General features: G+C 41.9%; 1 long non-coding RNA gene across 1 annotated transcript in view; it reads left to right on the top strand.

The window, feature by feature from the left end:
- LOC138515776 (uncharacterized) overlaps positions 1–1,601 on the top strand; it is a 363,183-nt gene extending 361,582 nt beyond the window's left edge. The window contains exon 3 of the long non-coding RNA XR_011282168.1: positions 1,381–1,601. This is a non-coding gene — a long non-coding RNA (uncharacterized lncRNA). The remainder of the gene's footprint in view (positions 1–1,380) is intronic.
- Positions 1,602–18,153: the final 16,552 nt, after the last annotated feature.

The raw sequence follows: 18,153 nt of genomic DNA, 5'->3' as shown, positions 1-18,153 counted from the left end.
CAACCTATAGGTTGTGAGCACGATGGGTGGGGGTGCGGGGCACGTGACCAGTATTCTTGATCCCTTAATTCCTTTGGTTTGGTGGAGGGGGCCCCAAAGATGTCAATGCCTAGTACCGCTAAAAATGCTTAAGATGGCCCTGAATTAACCCCAAAAAGGCAAATCACTACGCAACTGGGAAATGAGATGCCCAGCCGAATTGCTTCTTACAAAGCTGCTGATTGAAGCAAATCTTGTTAACGAGCTCCTCATTGGGTACTACAGCGGAGGAGTTTGGAAAAAGAGATTTTAGTGAGTTCGCCATTTCATTCCATAGCGTTGCTGGTTGCTATGCCAACCTGATAATCTGTGTTCCGAACTCCATTTCCCTCTCACTTTTGTAACAATGGTTTTGCAAATGTGTGGCTTGCGCCACAAAAATTCACAGAACTCAAAATCGCATAAGAAAAAGAACTAGAGTTATTCTTAGAAATGTACTGGCAGCAAAACAAACATTGGTGCTCTCTTTTAAGTATTATAATACATAAAGAGCCTGATTTACAAAAAATGATTAACGTGGCAAAGACCCATTGAAGGACGTTTTGACCTTCCTGGAGAAGGTGGTAACACTTAACTCTATTCAAACGAACCCAGTTGACGTTACAAACAGGATGTGTTAAGGCAAAAACACACACCTAGTGAAATTACTGGGATTGCTTTTTTCTATTTTGCCATAAAGAAACAAACGTTCATTTTTAAACTAATTTTCTTTTAAGTTAAGTTAAGTTATTGGTCTACAATAAAAATGAAAAATTACTAGTTAGGAACCAAGTGTATTTTCAGAACCAGCACAGATAGGCACAGTACCTCTCTCCGTCTTTCACCTAGATAGGCGGCCCACCACCACAGACTAGGGATAGCACACCCATGCACATTATTATCAATGGATTACTATAATCAGTGCCCGAACATCGTAGTTGGTGTGGAGCACTGCTCCTGGCTATTGTTGCAGACTCTGAATTAAATGAGAACTTGACAATGGCGCCCCTTCTGAACCAGCATGCTCTTTAAATCCATGGCTTTCTAGCTAATTTATTTTGAAAAATGTGCTCTATTTTGCACTGTTTTGGGTAATTTAAAAAAAAAAATTCTTGGCGAGGTAAATTCCATAGGCACATTTTTAAAGGGTGGCTTTATTGCTGTGCACATTTATTGGCTTAATGGCGGGATTTTCTGCCTTTAGTTTCGGTCAAATGACGCAAGTGTGTGATGGGGCCCAATTGCAACAAAATGCTTTGCACTGCTAATCTGGATTTTACTTGTAAACTATCGCCATTAAGCCACTATAAATTAAATTTGCCAGACATGCCTCTGCTCATGTATTTCCTTTCTTCATTTCAGAATTCTGAAGACAGCCTATGTAGTCTTTCACACTTTCAGAGATGGAGGAACTGACTTTGCTGCAGTTAACATGAATAACAGAAGGTGACGTCTGTGGCAGTTAAAATGAATAACATGTCATGCCCATAAGGCAGCACCTCGACGATGATGTACCTGTTCTTTCTTTCTGAAATGATGGAAGTAGAAAGAGACCCTAGCACCCTGTTAAATTGCAAAGGTGATAAAAGGTCAGCCCTGTTTTATGTTTTGATGCAGGGCAAAAGGGTTTGATGTATCTGTAGACAGAACTGACTAGATTACCTGTCCATAGAGCTTCAAAAGAGTTTCATGCTCACTGTGCCTTAGAGAGGCTCAGCTTCAACTCACTGGGGTGGCCCAGCAAGGCTGAAACACATCTCTGGGGTTTCTGTTGGAACTCTTGTTCAGAGGAAAATTGCTTAGCATTTTGGTGCTGAACAGCCCTTGTGGGTGGGACCAGACTGCTATGCAAATCTATATTTCTCCTCTGTGAAGAGCCAGTTAGCTATAACTCCTGAGTGGAAGATATTTCTACAGAGAAGGTTATTGGAACCATGTTTTTCTCCATAGAGGGGTTTCACCCTAAGGCTGTGCTTGTTCTTGGTAGAGGGGTTCCCAGACCTTTTTGTGTATATTCCTATGTTCATGCCTGACTTTTTTCAATACCTCTAGATCTCTCGCCAGACCAGCTGTTACTAACAAATCTCATGAGGAACACCATCCACAGTGAGGAAGTCTTACCACAGCACCAAGACAAGTCTCACTGTGCCTTGAAGCCTGGATACTGAGTGCCGAAGAACATTCACGAGAAAGAAGCGTTGGACAGTGCTACAGACCTCAGGAGAAGGTACTGGTACTAATTGTCTCAAGAACAGCATTCCTGCCAGCTCTGCCTCCTAAAAAAGATACTTGTCAAGTGTCAGAAGACCATCTTAAGCCATCTCCAAAGGCTTACTCCCCTGTCCCTGAGGAAGGAGACTCTCTCTCTTGAACAACCTTAAAAGCGGGCAAGAAGAGAAGAAATCCCTATGATAACAATCAACTTTGAAATATTCCTCAACCACAGAAAGAATTTCTGTTCTTTCCAGAACAGATGAGCCAGAAGCAAAGCAAAGTGCAAGATCAATCCTGAAGGTTTTGAAATGTCGAAGTTGCTCCAATAAATGCAAGATTATAGTTGGGACAGTTATTTGTTCTATATTTTGCTGTGGATATGTCTTCTCCCCTTTTTAACCTTGTTGACCTCATCAACCTTTTTTGCTTCACTGGAGATCCCTACAACCAGTAGAGAGTTTAACATGTCAACTTTAGCCTTGGCACATACACTACACAAGAGGGAGTTGTGGACTGATATTGGTGGGGTCCCAACAGAAATCAGCATATACCCACTTCAGTTAGGTCAGTTTTGGAAGCGCCTGTATAAAACCGACAGTGGGCATAGTAGGCATCTCCAGGTACATACACTATCCGTGATAGATGAATCCAGAATGGTGTCCCCTAGAATGCACGTCTTTATGTCTCTGACACCTATAGGAACATGGTGAGGATAAGATGGAAGCATTTGCTCAAAGCCCCGTGCAGGTTTTTGAAGATGATCTGGAGAATGACATGTCAGATCATGTCTGTTTTGTGAAGTATTTTGACATCTGAGATCCAGAGGAGTGGATACACAAATCCCACCGGGATCCCACTGTGCTGTTCGTTTTTCAGACTCACCACCTGAATTTAGGTCATAATTTCCTTATGTGACAAAGTAGGAAGGAGGGGCCCCATACATTCTCCCCTCCTCCAGAAAATGGTCAGTTTGTGTGGTCCACATACTCTGTGGTGTATGATAAATGCGTATTTGCCCCAAAGACAGAATAAGCATGGCAGGAATCAGTCCCTCTTATGCAATGGGATTGAATCTTGGCAGGTACATGGAACTGACATGCTAGATTTAGCATGTAAGTATCCATATCTGATGAAAGTTCTAAATGACACTAATTTCCAAACTGTCTTTAGTTCACCTGATTTATCCTTTTATCCAGATTGGAGAGCCAAAGAGGGTAAATTCTGGTGGACAACTGATCAGCTTAGCAAAGCAATGCAGGAGAATAAATGTGACATATTACTAAATCTGCAAACATTCCAGTGGACTGGAATCGCCAGGCCAACAAGTGTTATAGCAGACACAAAGGTACAGGTGTAGGTCTTTAGAGGGCTTGGGCTACATATAACACTTCAAAACTTAAGCTATTTTCATAGGTAAAGCATGGCAGTTAATGGCAAAGCATGCCCCTTTAAATGTGGTTGTTAGTGAAATAGACACGTGGGGTAAGTCAGGTGACTCATGGGATTGGTTAGCAATACTAGATCGGATAGGTGACCTAGAAAAGGTTGGGCCAAAAGAGAACCGAGACATGCTGAATCCTCCTACACCTGAAAATAAGTAGTAACGGAAATCTAAGGCCTGGTACATCATTCAATAGTGAAGAGCTTTCATGCAGCTAACAACAATTTCATCACTCTGCAGCAAAGAATCTACAACCTGAGAGATGTGATAGTGGACATGGTGCATATCTTTTCAAGAGGACTTGGAAATCCTACAAGAGGATCAACAGGCTGTTATCAAACTTCTGAATAACATAGACTTCATGCACACACTGCCTACAAGAGTTGCAGAATGGTCTACCATAACAACGCCAGTGCAACTGATGGAAATGATCCCACCCAAACAAGCTCAATGACAAGCCATCTCAGAGTCAACCTATACTCTGCTGAGTGTCTACAAAAAGACTTTCTATGGATCATCGGCATGGGACGAAAACGCCATGTCATGGACAATCAATGGGATTTTAAACATTCCAGTGCCAACATGACTGACTCTGATGTGTGAAATGTTGCAGTCCTCGGGTACCCTACATCAAGTGGAGAATCAAAGGGTGAAAACCTGCTATGAGTTACCCTACACTCATGCTTGTGTGACTCATGGGGACTCAACTGTTTACCAGTGTGCCTTAAAAGACTATGGGCCTCATTACACGGTAGGCGGTGGACCAAGGTGCTATTAGCACCTTGGTCCATGCCGGTAAAATACCGGCACCGCCTTGGTGGAAAGGGGAATTACTGCCCTATTCCAAGGTTGGCGGGGCGGTAATTCCCCCTTTCCCCATTCCATTTTTGCCCCATAGGGCTCTATGGGAATGGGGAAGGCGTTAATTACGGTGCCGCAAATTGCGGTACCGTAATTAGCACCCTGGTCCCTTTGCGGGTTGGTTTTTAACGCCTGCTAAACAGCAGGCGTTAAAGTACCTACCCGTAAAAGGACCTCGGAGTAAGGCGGTAAGGGTTTACCGGTACCGGTGCCCTTACCTGTACCGGTAAAACCCTTACCGCCGTCCGTGTAATGAGGCCCTATGTTGGAACACTACATGAAAGATGCCAGGACATCTCAAAAGTCTGTCCATGTCAGAAGTATTCCAACGCTATGGTATGTAAATTAAACACTTAAACACTGCATGAAGGGAAACCTTTTGCTGTTTGAGAGAACGGATCCTTTTTTAATTGAGCTGTATAGGGGTGCATCCTTACCCACAGCAGCTCAATACAATTTGTACTCTTGTATTCAAATTTGGCTTATTTCTTGCCTCTTGGTCATTTTCAATTGCAAGGCTTTACTATAACCATTAGAGACCACAATGGGATTTGTAGGTGTTTTTTTGCCATTGGATTTGATGTTTTGGAGATCTTGTGGATTCTGTGATGTTTTGGATTGTACAAACCCAACAAGCCTTCCTCCAACTATAGACTTACTTCTTTCAGCGCTTTACCATCACAGAGGACTTTTGTGAGTATGAGAGATTGTTTTACCCATTTTTATATCACATTGGGAAAGAGGCGAGGTATTGAAAGGCAGTTCAATTCATGAAGCTTTCTTGTGAGATGAAAATGCTTTTATGATTTTTAAGTTGGTTGATTAATTTGGAGTAGAGATATAGGTTGGATAATGATAGCAGTGTTTTCATTGATAACCTTTCTCTTATCTAGTGTGTTATCTGCAGTTAGCTGCAATGCCTTTCTATTAGTTTTTTATCTTAATAAAAAGAAATGCACTTTGCAGGAGATTGTGAGAGCGTTCATTGAGTTTTCTTTATTGAGAATCAATTCATGAACATTTGTGCCTGTGTATAAAGTGTGGGGCATCTATCTAAAGTACCTTATATTGTTTTACAGTATACTGTGAATGTGTTGATAAGGAATGGATTAGTAGGAGGTTTGACAGTTATCCCACTATAAATGACATGACATTAGTGAATCAGTCCTGTGTGGGTGAGTGAAGGTGGCAAGCCCACTACAAGGGTTTATTGTCTGCTTTCTATTTCATGCACCGTGACAGATATATACTTTACTCTTCACTATTCACACCAAAGCTACTACTGGGTGGCGAAGTACACTCCCTGTTAGGCAGAATTATATGCAGTACCCTTTGGGAACACCACACACAATTAAGACTACAAGTGACAGTACAAATTCACCTTTGGTACAAGCCTGTACTACACAGTAAAGTGGTAGAGATGGCTGAGCAGCCAGACTTATCTCAAGAGTAAGTGAGCAGTATCAAACAGTTACACAAAGGACAGCAATTACTATGATTCAGGCAAACACTGACTCAAGGTTTTCAAGTAAAACAATATACATTTATTTCACTCTTCAGTTGTATAACATTACACCATTTATAAGCAGTCAAAAAATCACACTCTTAATACACCACACCACTTCCCTTAAATTCCAGACAAGTTAAGCGGGGGGCGGGGGGCAAAGTTAATAAAAATGAACCACACCAACAGGTAAGTACTCAGAGCAATAGAGCAAGAGGAACTGCAGTGATAGAATCAGGTAGAAAAGGCTTAGGGCCAAAGTCAATAGCACAAAAATCTTTTGCTCAAAATCACACGGTTCAGGGTAGTTTGCGGTAAAGTTCGTGCCATGGATTTCAGACGAGGTTGATTGGTAGAAAAGTTAGTTCAAAGAGAAGCGAAGGACAAGCCCTCGGATTGGAGACAGATTTCACAAACTTTCCCCACTGCTGAACGAAACTAACAACCGGGTTTGCACAGTACCTTAAAACGGAGAGGAAGCTGTATCTGAGGCGAACCTTCCTGGTAGTTCCTGCAGGCTCACGGTTCCTGAAGCGGCTGTCAGGCTGACATGAAGTAGGAAGACTGGAGGGTCCTGCACTACCCAGGGAAGAAACCAGCAGCAGAGCAAAGCAACGAATAAAAGGTGCACTCCTTAAAACCAAAGTAGGGTCCGAACTTCCTGGCTATCCGGCCCACTGTAGCTCTGTACAGCAAATTCGACTGGGGAGGTGTCCTGGCTTGCAGATTGGGCGAACTGGTTGGTCCCACCAGCTCAAGGGAAGTTTCCTGGAGGATCTTCTCTGTCGTCGGATTCTGAAGATTCGGACCTGCAGCATGGCTTCACCAGGCGGTTCAGTCATTGAAGGGGTCCTCTTCCATCAGCTCCTCATTGGTTCTTTCGTTCCAGTTGCGACTCTGCCTTTTCAGTCCCAGAGACCTGCTTTTTATGCAGTTTTCCCCCATTCATACAACCTGGCTGTCAATCACACAGCAGGGTGGCTTTCCTGGAAAGGACAGTCCCCTTAGCCAATCAAACAGGAGTGTGACTTGGGTTACCAAGGGAACCCATGGCTGGGGTCCGAAGACCCCTCCTCACATCCTGCCTACCCAGACTTTCAGGCACCTTAAGGGGGGGCTTCTGTGCAGAAGCTCGCAAAAAGACGGCGAACAAAGGAATCAATCCCAGTTTGGCGCGCAGAGAAGAACACAAAAAAGACTTTAACAAAAAGAAATGTCGAATAAACCCAGCTGGAGCCAAAATAAAATGTATTTGGTCAAGCAGGTTTATGTTCTAGGCTAATATAATAGCCTAAAACAATACCATGGTTATATAAGATAACCGCAGTAGAAAAGTTAGGGTAGGTAATTGTATCTAGCACTGCACCCTCTGATCTCATTCTGCCACTCGCAGTGGCTGAAAAAATAAAATGTAGTCAAATCTTCATTAGGTAGCTTCAATGGCTCAGCCATGGTGCATAGGTTGCAGTAGCTTCAACTGTGGGCCACCTGAAGCAGATGAGGGAGAACAGAAGTGCACTGCTGAAGCTATTGACAGCCATGTTGGCTTTGGGTCGCCAAGCTCTTGAAATTCAGGGCCATTCCGATGACGAGTCTAATATAAAGGCAAATCTGCTGCTTCATGCTCGAAATGTCCCAGAACTGAAAAATGGCTCTAAAGAATGGAGTATCAATAGATATGAAATGAAATGCTGGCAATGATGTCTCTTCATTTGCCTGATGGACTGAAGAAGGAGAATCAGGATGTGAAATGATTTTCTATTATTTTATTTGAGATTGCTGATGTGTCAGTAAAAGAGCTGTTCTCCATGGTCTTTTGTATTTCACATAGGATGGGGATGATTTATTTTGGTTTTTATGAAACGTTCAGCACTACACCACACACACCGTTTGAATTTTGCAAGATGCTATCTTGAGATATGGAGAAAACTGTTGAGGGCAGTGTTTTGATGGAGCTACCAAATTGGCTGGATATTAACATGGACTGCAGGCAATAGTACAATAGCTGGAACCATATGCAATTAAGTGCACTTCTTTGCACACAATCTCACCTTAGTAGTTCAGGATGTAGCTATGGGCAGTCACAAGTTCATGGCTCTGTAAGGGACTTGATTGGATTCTTTTGGAATTCTCCAAAATGCCTTGCTAATTATGAGCAGCATCAAGAGGAAGGGGGTTTCAGACTGCTTTAGTGTTTTCCTACCCAATGGACTGTTCAAGCACGACCTTTGAAGAGTGTACTCAACAACAACAAAAATCAAAAAGAATTTCTGGGACTTTCACCCAGTGACCTCAATGAAACAGGAGCAAAAGCCTGTGCGTTCCATGTACAGCCCCAGCTTCTGAAGGTCATCATCGAATTTGCATGTTATTGTCCCATGTTGTAACTGTGAACACTGCAGTGCAGAAAGTCTATTTAAGATTTCATGAGAGATTTGAAGATTTCTATTCAAAGACACCACCGCAGCAGCCAATGTTTTGGATATGGAACAAGATAAACATTTTGTGCAATAAAGGGGTCCAAAAAATCCTGTGGCAACTGGATGAAATGTCGCTGTCCATATTTTCACGTTTCCCAAGGACCTCTTTAGACAGAGCTATTATGAATTTATGGACAGTACATGGGTAGCACCGTTGATAAGACTGACTTCCATGAATGCAATCTAGAGCTGAGCAGAAATATGTTCTTTGAACCTCTACAGCGGGATAAGACTCCAGGGTTGTATTTTCAGGATGCCTTTGATTTGCTCAAAGGTGAGAGGGGACTCCAGGCTTGTGCAATTTGTTCCCAGAACCGGCCCAACTCATTTGAATTGCAGTTACTATCCCTGCACCATCATGTTCTTCGGAGCGTTCACTGTCTTGCCTTCAGCGCATCAAGACTTACCTGAGAGCTACAATGCAGATTGAATGCCGTTGCTTTGCCTTATGGACACAAATATGAAGTTGCACATCTGGCTGTTAAAGCCATTGCATACAAATTCAATCAACAAACTGTTGTTCATCAAAATATTTTTGACAAGTAGAAGGTGCTGCAGTGAAATACATGTTCCCGACATTTGCTGTAGTCCAATGGAACAGAAGGCTAGATTGTGGTGTATGCTTAGTGGTGCAGTCTCACAGGGGAAAAAGACAAGCTGCAAGGGCTGCCGAGCTGGTGGTGTTGTCAAAACATCTTTAGCTGCTTTTTGTAGAGTGCAATTTTTTTTAAGCTACATATTTGTTTCCCAATATTGTCAATGTGTTACATTAAACGTACTCTCTGTTTTTACAAACCCCAAAATAGACATGTTATTCGATAAATCGTGCTGTTTTCGGAAAGAAGTGTCCGCTTCCTTCACTCCACATGTGTCAAGGGCCATGGTGGTACTGCGCTAAACAGAAGGAACAGCTGCAAAGTTGAGCATGTCTTTTACTTTCCGTCTCCCATCCTGGTGGTATTGCTCCACCTTTTGAGGGCGGCTCCAACCTGGGTGATCATAGAGCGGACGAGTAGGGGCAGAGATGGCTTCCTGAATCAGAACGGGAACACCCACACCTCCTTTTTGCTTCTCTTTTCTGTGTGAAGTGCGTGCAAGTCAGTGCTCCCAGTTTTGTCCCCCACCCCCGTTTCCACCAAGTGGCTGAGCAAAAATGTGATGTCTCTTCCTGTGATATCACTTCTGGAGATATCACTTCCCTAAAATCTGAGCATCCCTCTGGAAAATCATAAATTGGCCTCCGGGGTTGTCTTGCAAGGGCTGCTATGAGTACCATGGGGTTTGTGGGTTTTTTCATGACTTATAGGGGGAACGTTATTCTTTTAGACACCAATGTATTATTCTACCATCTCCTGTTGTTTGCTGTATCTAGGAGTCCGGTTGTCCTCAGAACTTTATTCCCAACCCCATATATAGGCTCAGAAGAAAAGCAAGATGATAATGTAGTGCCAAGGGGATACATAGAAATGCTGTAAAATATTAATGTACATTTTCCCCAAACACAGTGATTAATGTGCTCAGTAAGAATAAAGTGTCACCTTATAAATGGGAAGTGACAGATTTCTCTCATTTAGTTTGCAGGCGCTCAATTGAATAAATCACATGCCGCTTACCACAGCAGCTTTATTGTTCGGATGTCATTATAATGCACGTTTTTAATATTGCAGTGGCTTAGGCACAGATGAGTGAACTTACTGCCATATGGTGCCAACTCTTCAGTATCCTCTGACGGCGACGGCAATACATTTTCCAAAGTACAGCGCCTCGCAATACTCGATGGCCTAAAGGTACCGAGACAGGACTTAATGATGTTGCAGCGAACAAGCGGCGATGCACTGGGCATCCCACAAATTGGTTCTCACCCTGCATGTTAATTACCAAGCCCCTTGCGATATTTCAGGTCCGTAACTAATAAAATCCCAGCAAGTATTTTATTTTTATTTCCTCCTCCGAAGAACCAGCTCCACATGCCATCAAGTCATTATGATGTTTAACAATAATTTGTTATCTCCAGCAGTTTCAGAGACGGATTGAAGAGAGCACGCTCAAGGTAGAGCACGATTTCTTTTTTTTGTAAAATGTAATTTCAAACCTGCTTCATTATGCACGCTCTGGGGTTTTAATGTTTGTTAAAAAAAAAAAAATGCGTATGTAATTAGCCCCGTGACAAAATGCTAATGAGCTTCTCGCGTGACTCCGATGATGGTGTTATAGACCCGCTGCATGTTTGATAGACTTTTTTTGAGCCATACCCTGAACATACGTTATGTCCTATCAGCGTTCCAAGGGACAGGTGATAGGATATGATTGGTTATTTATAACACGCATAATACCCAGAGGTTTCTAAGCATGGAGCACGTTGCCCCTGATCTATCCTCCCGAGACAATTCCTCTCATTCCTGTATCCTAAAGTATTTCATAGGTGGCCCTAGCTTCAGCGATCTTTTTCCAGAGGTGTAGATGGGCTAGGGCCTGTGCGGGCAGGGCCCACTAATGTCTGCAAAGGCCCACTCAGCAGCGCTGTGTTGGCGTTTACAGATGTTAATGTCACTGCAGTGGCCCCAACTACCTTAGCTTCAGCATTATACAATTCATCACCCATGCATAGCGCCTGCCCACCTTGTTTCAATTATTTGGATTGATTCCAGTAATTGTGCATCAGATTAAAGGTGTATTGGTTGTTCCATTGCCCTATGTTGACACGTGTTTCGACCACATTCAGTGCTCGCCAAGACAGGGCTATTTTAACATAAATACATTTGTACATTAAGGAAATGGATATTTTATGTTGTCACACCCACATCATTATTATTGTCATGAACATTGAATGGTGACACGTGACCATTTACACATCACAGTTTGTTTCCAACACAAATGTTGCATAAATAATCATTAGATCAGAATTCAACATCATTCATCCTAGCACATAATGTGCCAAACAAATAATTAAGACCAAGACAGAAAAGTTGGGTTGGCATGGGGTGGATTGGTAGGGGCCGCGCGACAAGAGATGCGCAGATTACATTAGTTATACATTGGCATCTTTATGAGGTGCATAATGCATGTGGTGACTTATCTATATGAGTGCTATATCAAACCTTTTACCCTTTTTTTAGTTGAATATCACAACTAATATCCTGATTTTCATATCCTGTTGCCTTGTTAATCCAAAAGTGATTATTACTTCCCTTTAATATTCATAACTTAATCGTTATCACATTATTATTAACATTTAATCTTTGATCAGTGCCAACCTTATATTGTCTCTCCACCTGAGTAGCTGTGAATATTACATTATCATGCTCGGTGCTATTTTGCCCCATTATTTTTATTTGTAATTATAATATTGTATCCCTTAACATTGCATCAGCCATGTGTTTGCTCACCTTCTTAGTAATATAACTTAATTAGAATCTGAGTCTTCTTCAAAATTCTTATATTTTGGATAACGACCCTTCCTTTTCCTGCAATTGCAATAGTAACATTTTCTCCTCCAAATTTACCAGTGGATTCCACAATGTAGTATGTTGTCCTCTTATTACAATTATTGTAATTTCCATGTACAGTCTCTATCCCAAGTCACCCTCTGTTATCATCTGTGCCTGGCATTAGTCGTCAGTCACCCAGTTCCAGGTCCTTAAAGTTTACTACGGGGTCCTTCTCAATGAATATATATGAAGCTACCAACAATTCAGCCACTATCTTAGGTAGATTATAGTGCTTTCCTATTACACAGCTCATACCCAACGTACCATTACCTTACCTTAGATTGACCTCAGGTTAGTTAAGGGCTACTGTCCCGCCGGCGTCCCACATGTTTTTAGAATGTGGATACTATTTTGAGAATGACTTATATTGCTGTTCACATTGTGACGTCACATGCCGTGCACGTGTCGTCACACGTTGCTCGCGGCCATTATGCCATTTGTTGTCCCTTACAGCTTCAGTCCCCACCTTTTAGACAATCCCGGCTATGATATGATGTGATATGATATGGCATTTAGAACACAACTGTACAAGTGTTCTACGCCTCTGTCCTTTTCATATGTTGTTTCTGCTACAGATTTGAAACTCAGTGCCATGGGTTACCATACCGCTCTACTCAGACGCTTTTGGCGGGTGTCACCCGCCACTTAGGCAGCTCTCTCACCCGCCAAGCTCCCTACACGCCAATAGGAATCAATGGGCTTTCAAGCGTCAAATGCAAAATCAGATTGATTTTTTCACCCACCCAAGGGCCATGAAAGGTTGAGAACTATGGGTTATTACTCTTGAACTAGGTAGAACAGAGGCGGAATCCCGTTCTTAATGCCTAGATGAACAGACCCGCTTTGTATGCGTGAAATTGTTCAATTTTGCAAGTTACGCCCAGAAAACATCACTCGCCCTTTTTTCTCTATAAGGCACCCTACCTCAGAATTTGTTTTGTTGTAACGAGGGAAATAACAGGTGGTACTCTTAGTCAACTGAGTAGCACTCCTTTTATCAATGTCAGCTAGCTGAAAGTTGGAGTCAAACCTGCTGGGCTTTGATTCTGTGACCTGCACACAAATCTTAGCAGTAAACGCTTAACTCACTGCACCGCCTCTGAAAACTTTTTTGGTGCAAGTGTTCGGATGTATGACCGCAACCTTTTCACTTACGCCAAGGAAAATTTAAGAAATATCATGTAAGGTGTATGAATCTCAGATGCCCTGCCCCTACTCGTGTGGAAATCAGAGGCCTCAAGGCTGCCTTTTTGCTCATTGTAAAGTGAATCCTGAATTTAAACATGGGAAGACAATGAAAACAAATGTATTCCTCTGAATATGTTTGAAATAGGAGCAGGGGTATGTGAAAAACATGTGAGTCATTTCTCACCGCTTCACGCATTTTCAAGCTGAACAACATTGCTATGAACTGCTGCTGTTCCACTTGCATTGCTATGCCACAAGCAGGCAGTGAAATGTTCCTTTTTTCAAATTTCACATTGACATGCCCTTTAAGGGCCTGTCTCTGCGAAATGTGCTCTCAGCACTCATGTGGGCTAGCCAGGGCCAGAAGGTCATATGGGGATAAAACTGTGACAAGGAGGCCATAGGAGAAACATTCAAGGCCACTGAGGGTAAGAGATCCTGACTGTTGTAATAGGCAGTGGAGAAAGTGACTCTTCACACCAAATGAGAAGATGCAGCTATACTAGTAGTTTGTAAAGGAGATGGCCCGACTGACCAGGAGACAATCTTTCCTTGTGACAGATTCAAAACTGCAACAGTGAACATGGAAAGAAAAGATACACTTTAAACACTGGGCATTTGGAAGGTAAAAAGGAGGAATGATGCCTTACATTTGAAAAATAAATTTGAATGACAAATTGCCTTCTTGAGGAATAAAGAGACTTAATTTCAGAATATAAAATGACAACATTTATAGGGAAAAGCCTATTTTCTTTTTGCATAAATTAACAATGGTTCTAATATAACTGTAGCCTATCTGTGTGTAACAGTGAATCTACCTCTATTCTAATGTAGTAGAAAAGAAAAATTGTATTTACAAACAGCAGTCCTTGCTATAATGCTAAAATTGTATATCTAAGAACATCTTGTCGATTTAAAGCTGTCTTTTCTGAAGGATGGGGGCAGCTTGTGTTTTTCCCACTTAACTGAAAGGCGTGTACCTTTGAACATTTGAACTCAAGACCTTTGGCGGAGGACCACTAGGAGAAGAAGGTCTGGTTGTCAATTTAAATGCTAAAATATACAAAGAAGTAGATTGAAATTATGGGATTAACAGATAACTCAAGCAACAGAAAGGACCTTTAAGGTCAGGTTCCCCATTAATGGTGCATTAGCCCTGAGCAAAGCGTTTTGAAGCTCAGGAGAGGAGGGTAGTATAAACATTGGCCCGAGCAGATGGCCTGTCACATGCTTAAGGAGAAATAGAAACCTAAGAATTGGTGGGGGTCATTGTAAGAGTGAAACTGGGAGCACCATATGATGCAGTTCCATTGATTCAACATTGAATACATTTTTTCGAATAAAAAGTGCATCGGGTGTCCTATCGAGCCCATCCAGGTTAATTTTAAAGGGTATAATAGCCAGGTGGGACCATGTAAAAATACAATTTTTGTGATGTACATAACTAAAGTTATGATCAGAATTATGATGCTGGCATTTTCATAAATCTGAGGAATTGGAAATATGGATTTATTAATAGATGAGGAAATTAATGTTGGAAGTGTGTAGTGTCAGGGTTGTAACTATTTTGGCGCAGCAGCAAACCATGAAAAACTGTGGCTCCACCCTGGAAGGGTGTGCTGAAATAAAATTAGTATTTTCCAACTCACTATAAAGTGTAGAATCCAAATATATATATATATTTATGTAGTTATCAGAAGAATTAGCATAGCTGCCATGTTGTTAGATTTTCAGAACTAAAAAAAAGGTAAATCCTGCATGTCATTTTGGGATGACAAATCTTTCTCCTCCCTTAACCTACATCATAAACATCCTCCAAATCCTGGTCATATCAGCAGCCAGTGGGTGTCTTGGTGGGATGTGAAGGGAGAGTGCTAGACAATCCTTACTGTGGGAATTATGATAATGTAGGAGTATCATCAGACAAATAAGAGGTCAATGTTGCATAAGAACAGGGCTTTTCCACTTGATTCCGAGAGGTAGACTGCTGCCGGACTCTTGCAAGGAACAACTAACAGAGAGGCCTCAATCCTTGCATTGGAGACAGTGACAGGGAAATCTAGAAGCTAGCTGGGACCCAAAGAGCCAGAGGGAGTCTGGGTGCAGGAGAAAATCCTTGACTAAAAATCCTTGACCAGAACTGTTCTGTCCTCAGATCAGCCCTGCTGTTTTTCCCTGGCCAAAGCCTCCCAAGTAAGCAGAGATATCCTAAATGCCACCAAAAGTGTGAGGCGGGAAACTGCCAGCCTTAATCTCCATCTCGCATAGCGGGTAGGGGGGTGGTACTGGAAAGACCCTTGGCACATTATATTAAATCCAATTCGGATTAATTCCACTATAGAATATCACCCTATCTTTTCAAATTGAATTGTGTTGGGAACAGCCCGCCTTAATCATTTCCATTAAATTGTGGGGAACGGGTAAGGTGTGTAGATACTTAGCGCATTGAACTGAAGTTAAATCAATTGATTCCCATATAGAAAAATACGGGATGAGTGTTGTTAGAATTTGAAACTAACCAAGTACATGTCCAGTGTGTTAGAACTGGTGTAGACAATAAAGACCTGGGTGACTGTCCTTCTGGAACCCCTGACTCCTGTCCCAAAGGGGGGGTTCATATTCCCAAAATAAGTAACCCTAAAACACTGCTATTCCAGTGTATGTGAGGATGCAAAAAGAAATGTCACATTCATTCCTTTGCCTCCCAAACCATAATCCCAAAGCACTGCCTATATTTTGAATGTGTGTTGAAAAACGATTTTTCCATTGCATTGTGAATGCTTTCTATTGTTTCATTTTCCATTAAATCTGATGTAAATTGTGACTGTATATTTCGAATTTTGACCTGTGTTGTTTTAATAACAGAAAATAATTTGGAGTTGTGATATTGGGTGTTGCCACAGCATTGGTGGTTGATGTTGGTTGATATTCCGTTTGTCAAACCTTAAGTAAATAAATATATATTCTTACTGTACAACGGCCTGGTTCCTAGTTAATTTGGGCTATAGAAGGTGTTTGTTGGGGTGGTGCAAGACTGGTTGGGGGCCTCACTAAAGTTGAATCTGTATAAGAGCTTTGGGTGCGCCCCACCTTGCTCGGTGAAGAGTTGATTGTGATCGCCTAATTAATCGTGACATGTTCTATCTGCCAGTTCCAGGATACCTAGCCTCAATTAAACAAATGATGAGCGATCAAGCTGAAGCATATTATAATCCCAAATAATGCTTGTATCCAAAAGTGATTTCAAGTGTCGGGGCTGAAATCGTCCCTGGGGAGGGTGGGCTGGTTTCTGCCCACACCTGGACCAGTTCTGAAGAAAAAACAATTGGAAAAAAGTGTGAATTCTTTCAACAAAAATAAAAAAAACACCTGCACCAGCTTAATTCATCAAAGCAAGGTAACAAATGTTACCTTGCTTTGAAGATTTACTTGCATGCATGATGTGTGCGTCATAAATTATGATGCATGCATCATTCACATACTGCTGCTGCAAGCAAAGTTCAGGGTTTGGGGCCGACGCTGGGCTGGCAGCTGTCACCGTGCCGCCACTCCAAGGGGCATGGTTCCCCCTGGCGTTGCTGTGCTGTTGTATTAGTGATAAATATGTATTAGTGATATTAGTGATAAACTACCAATTTTATAGTAGAATAAGCATACATTTCGGACTATGCATTTTGCCTTTCGCAAGTTCCACTAATAGCATGTTTTTTTTTTCTGCCGTTGTCTCTGTTACGATCATCACAAGACATTCTATCTTGGTGTCCTCAGTCACTTGACAAACTCATTGTGCTTAAAAGCTTCTGTGCAGTGTAGAAATATTTTCCCATAGCACATCAAGTGGCCATTGACTTCATTGTGCCACAATGAATGCTTTGTTGTAATGTGTCTATCTTTCCAATCTCCCTGGCATGCTGTTCAGGACGTTTGTTTGCATGTATGAGGTAACGAGTGCTCAGTGTATGGGATGCCCTGTGAGTGAGCTGCTTTCCCTATTTTCCCAACCTCTGAAGCCTGAAAGCAGATTCATGCAGGCTTGACATGCAGCCAACTTTGCACCAGACCTGCAGATGAACTTAACTGGTCTGCTGTTAAATCTTAGTTTCCAGTTTAATGGTATCTACTACAGAATAATTGCTCATTTTACTTTAGCCGATATGATAGCTCAGTGGGTTGAGGACTCAATGCTGCAATGTGTGTGTGATCTGCAGGTTAGAATCTCAGCAAGGCCATTTCAGCCTTTCATCCCTCTTAGGTCGATAAATGAGTACCAACACAGTCTGGGTGATATTTTATGCATATTTGTTCTATAAAAAAGAGCTTAAGTGCAATGCAATAACATATTACAATATGGATCTATACACAGAGATATTAATTATACGTATGGTGATCCATTCTTATATGAAATGTATATCACTTTAGTGAAATCATAACCATATTTTTCGTAGTGTACTTAGGAACAATGCTATTTGATGCCACTTCCTGTTTTGTCAAGGGGTGAAAGGTCATGTTTCATCGCTTCCCGGGATGTCACTTTGGGGTGGGGTCAAATGACATCACTTCCGGTGATGTCATCAGAGATCAAGGGTTGTGAGGTGAGGGCGGGCCACTTCTTTGAGGCGAGGGCTGGGCCACTTTTTTTGGGTCGTCCGGGCCTATTTCTTGTCCCAGTCCGACCCTGTCTTTCAGTTAGAAGCGTTTTACTCAAAACAGTCATTATGAGCTCCTCTTAGTCTCACTATCAATTAGATCTGGTCTAGACCACAACTCTGGGTACCCTACATAATGTAACATATTCTTTATGTGAGAACACCAGTCTACAGTATGGGCACACTCTTGCGATAACAAGTCTGCAAGAGCATCTTCGTGTTTTCTCATAATATGATTACTCCAGATTCTCATCAAATAAAGAACTGGTTTTAAAATGATTATCTGATCAATGCTGATTACGGTTGTTTCTCC

Source organism: Ambystoma mexicanum, chromosome 6q, assembly GCF_040938575.1.
Source record: "Ambystoma mexicanum isolate Mex_15411 chromosome 6q, UKY_AmexF1_1, whole genome shotgun sequence".
NCBI lineage: Eukaryota > Metazoa > Chordata > Amphibia > Caudata > Ambystomatidae > Ambystoma > Ambystoma mexicanum.
The sequence above is the reverse complement of the archived record's forward strand: the minus strand, read 5'-3'. Positions and strand labels throughout refer to the sequence as shown.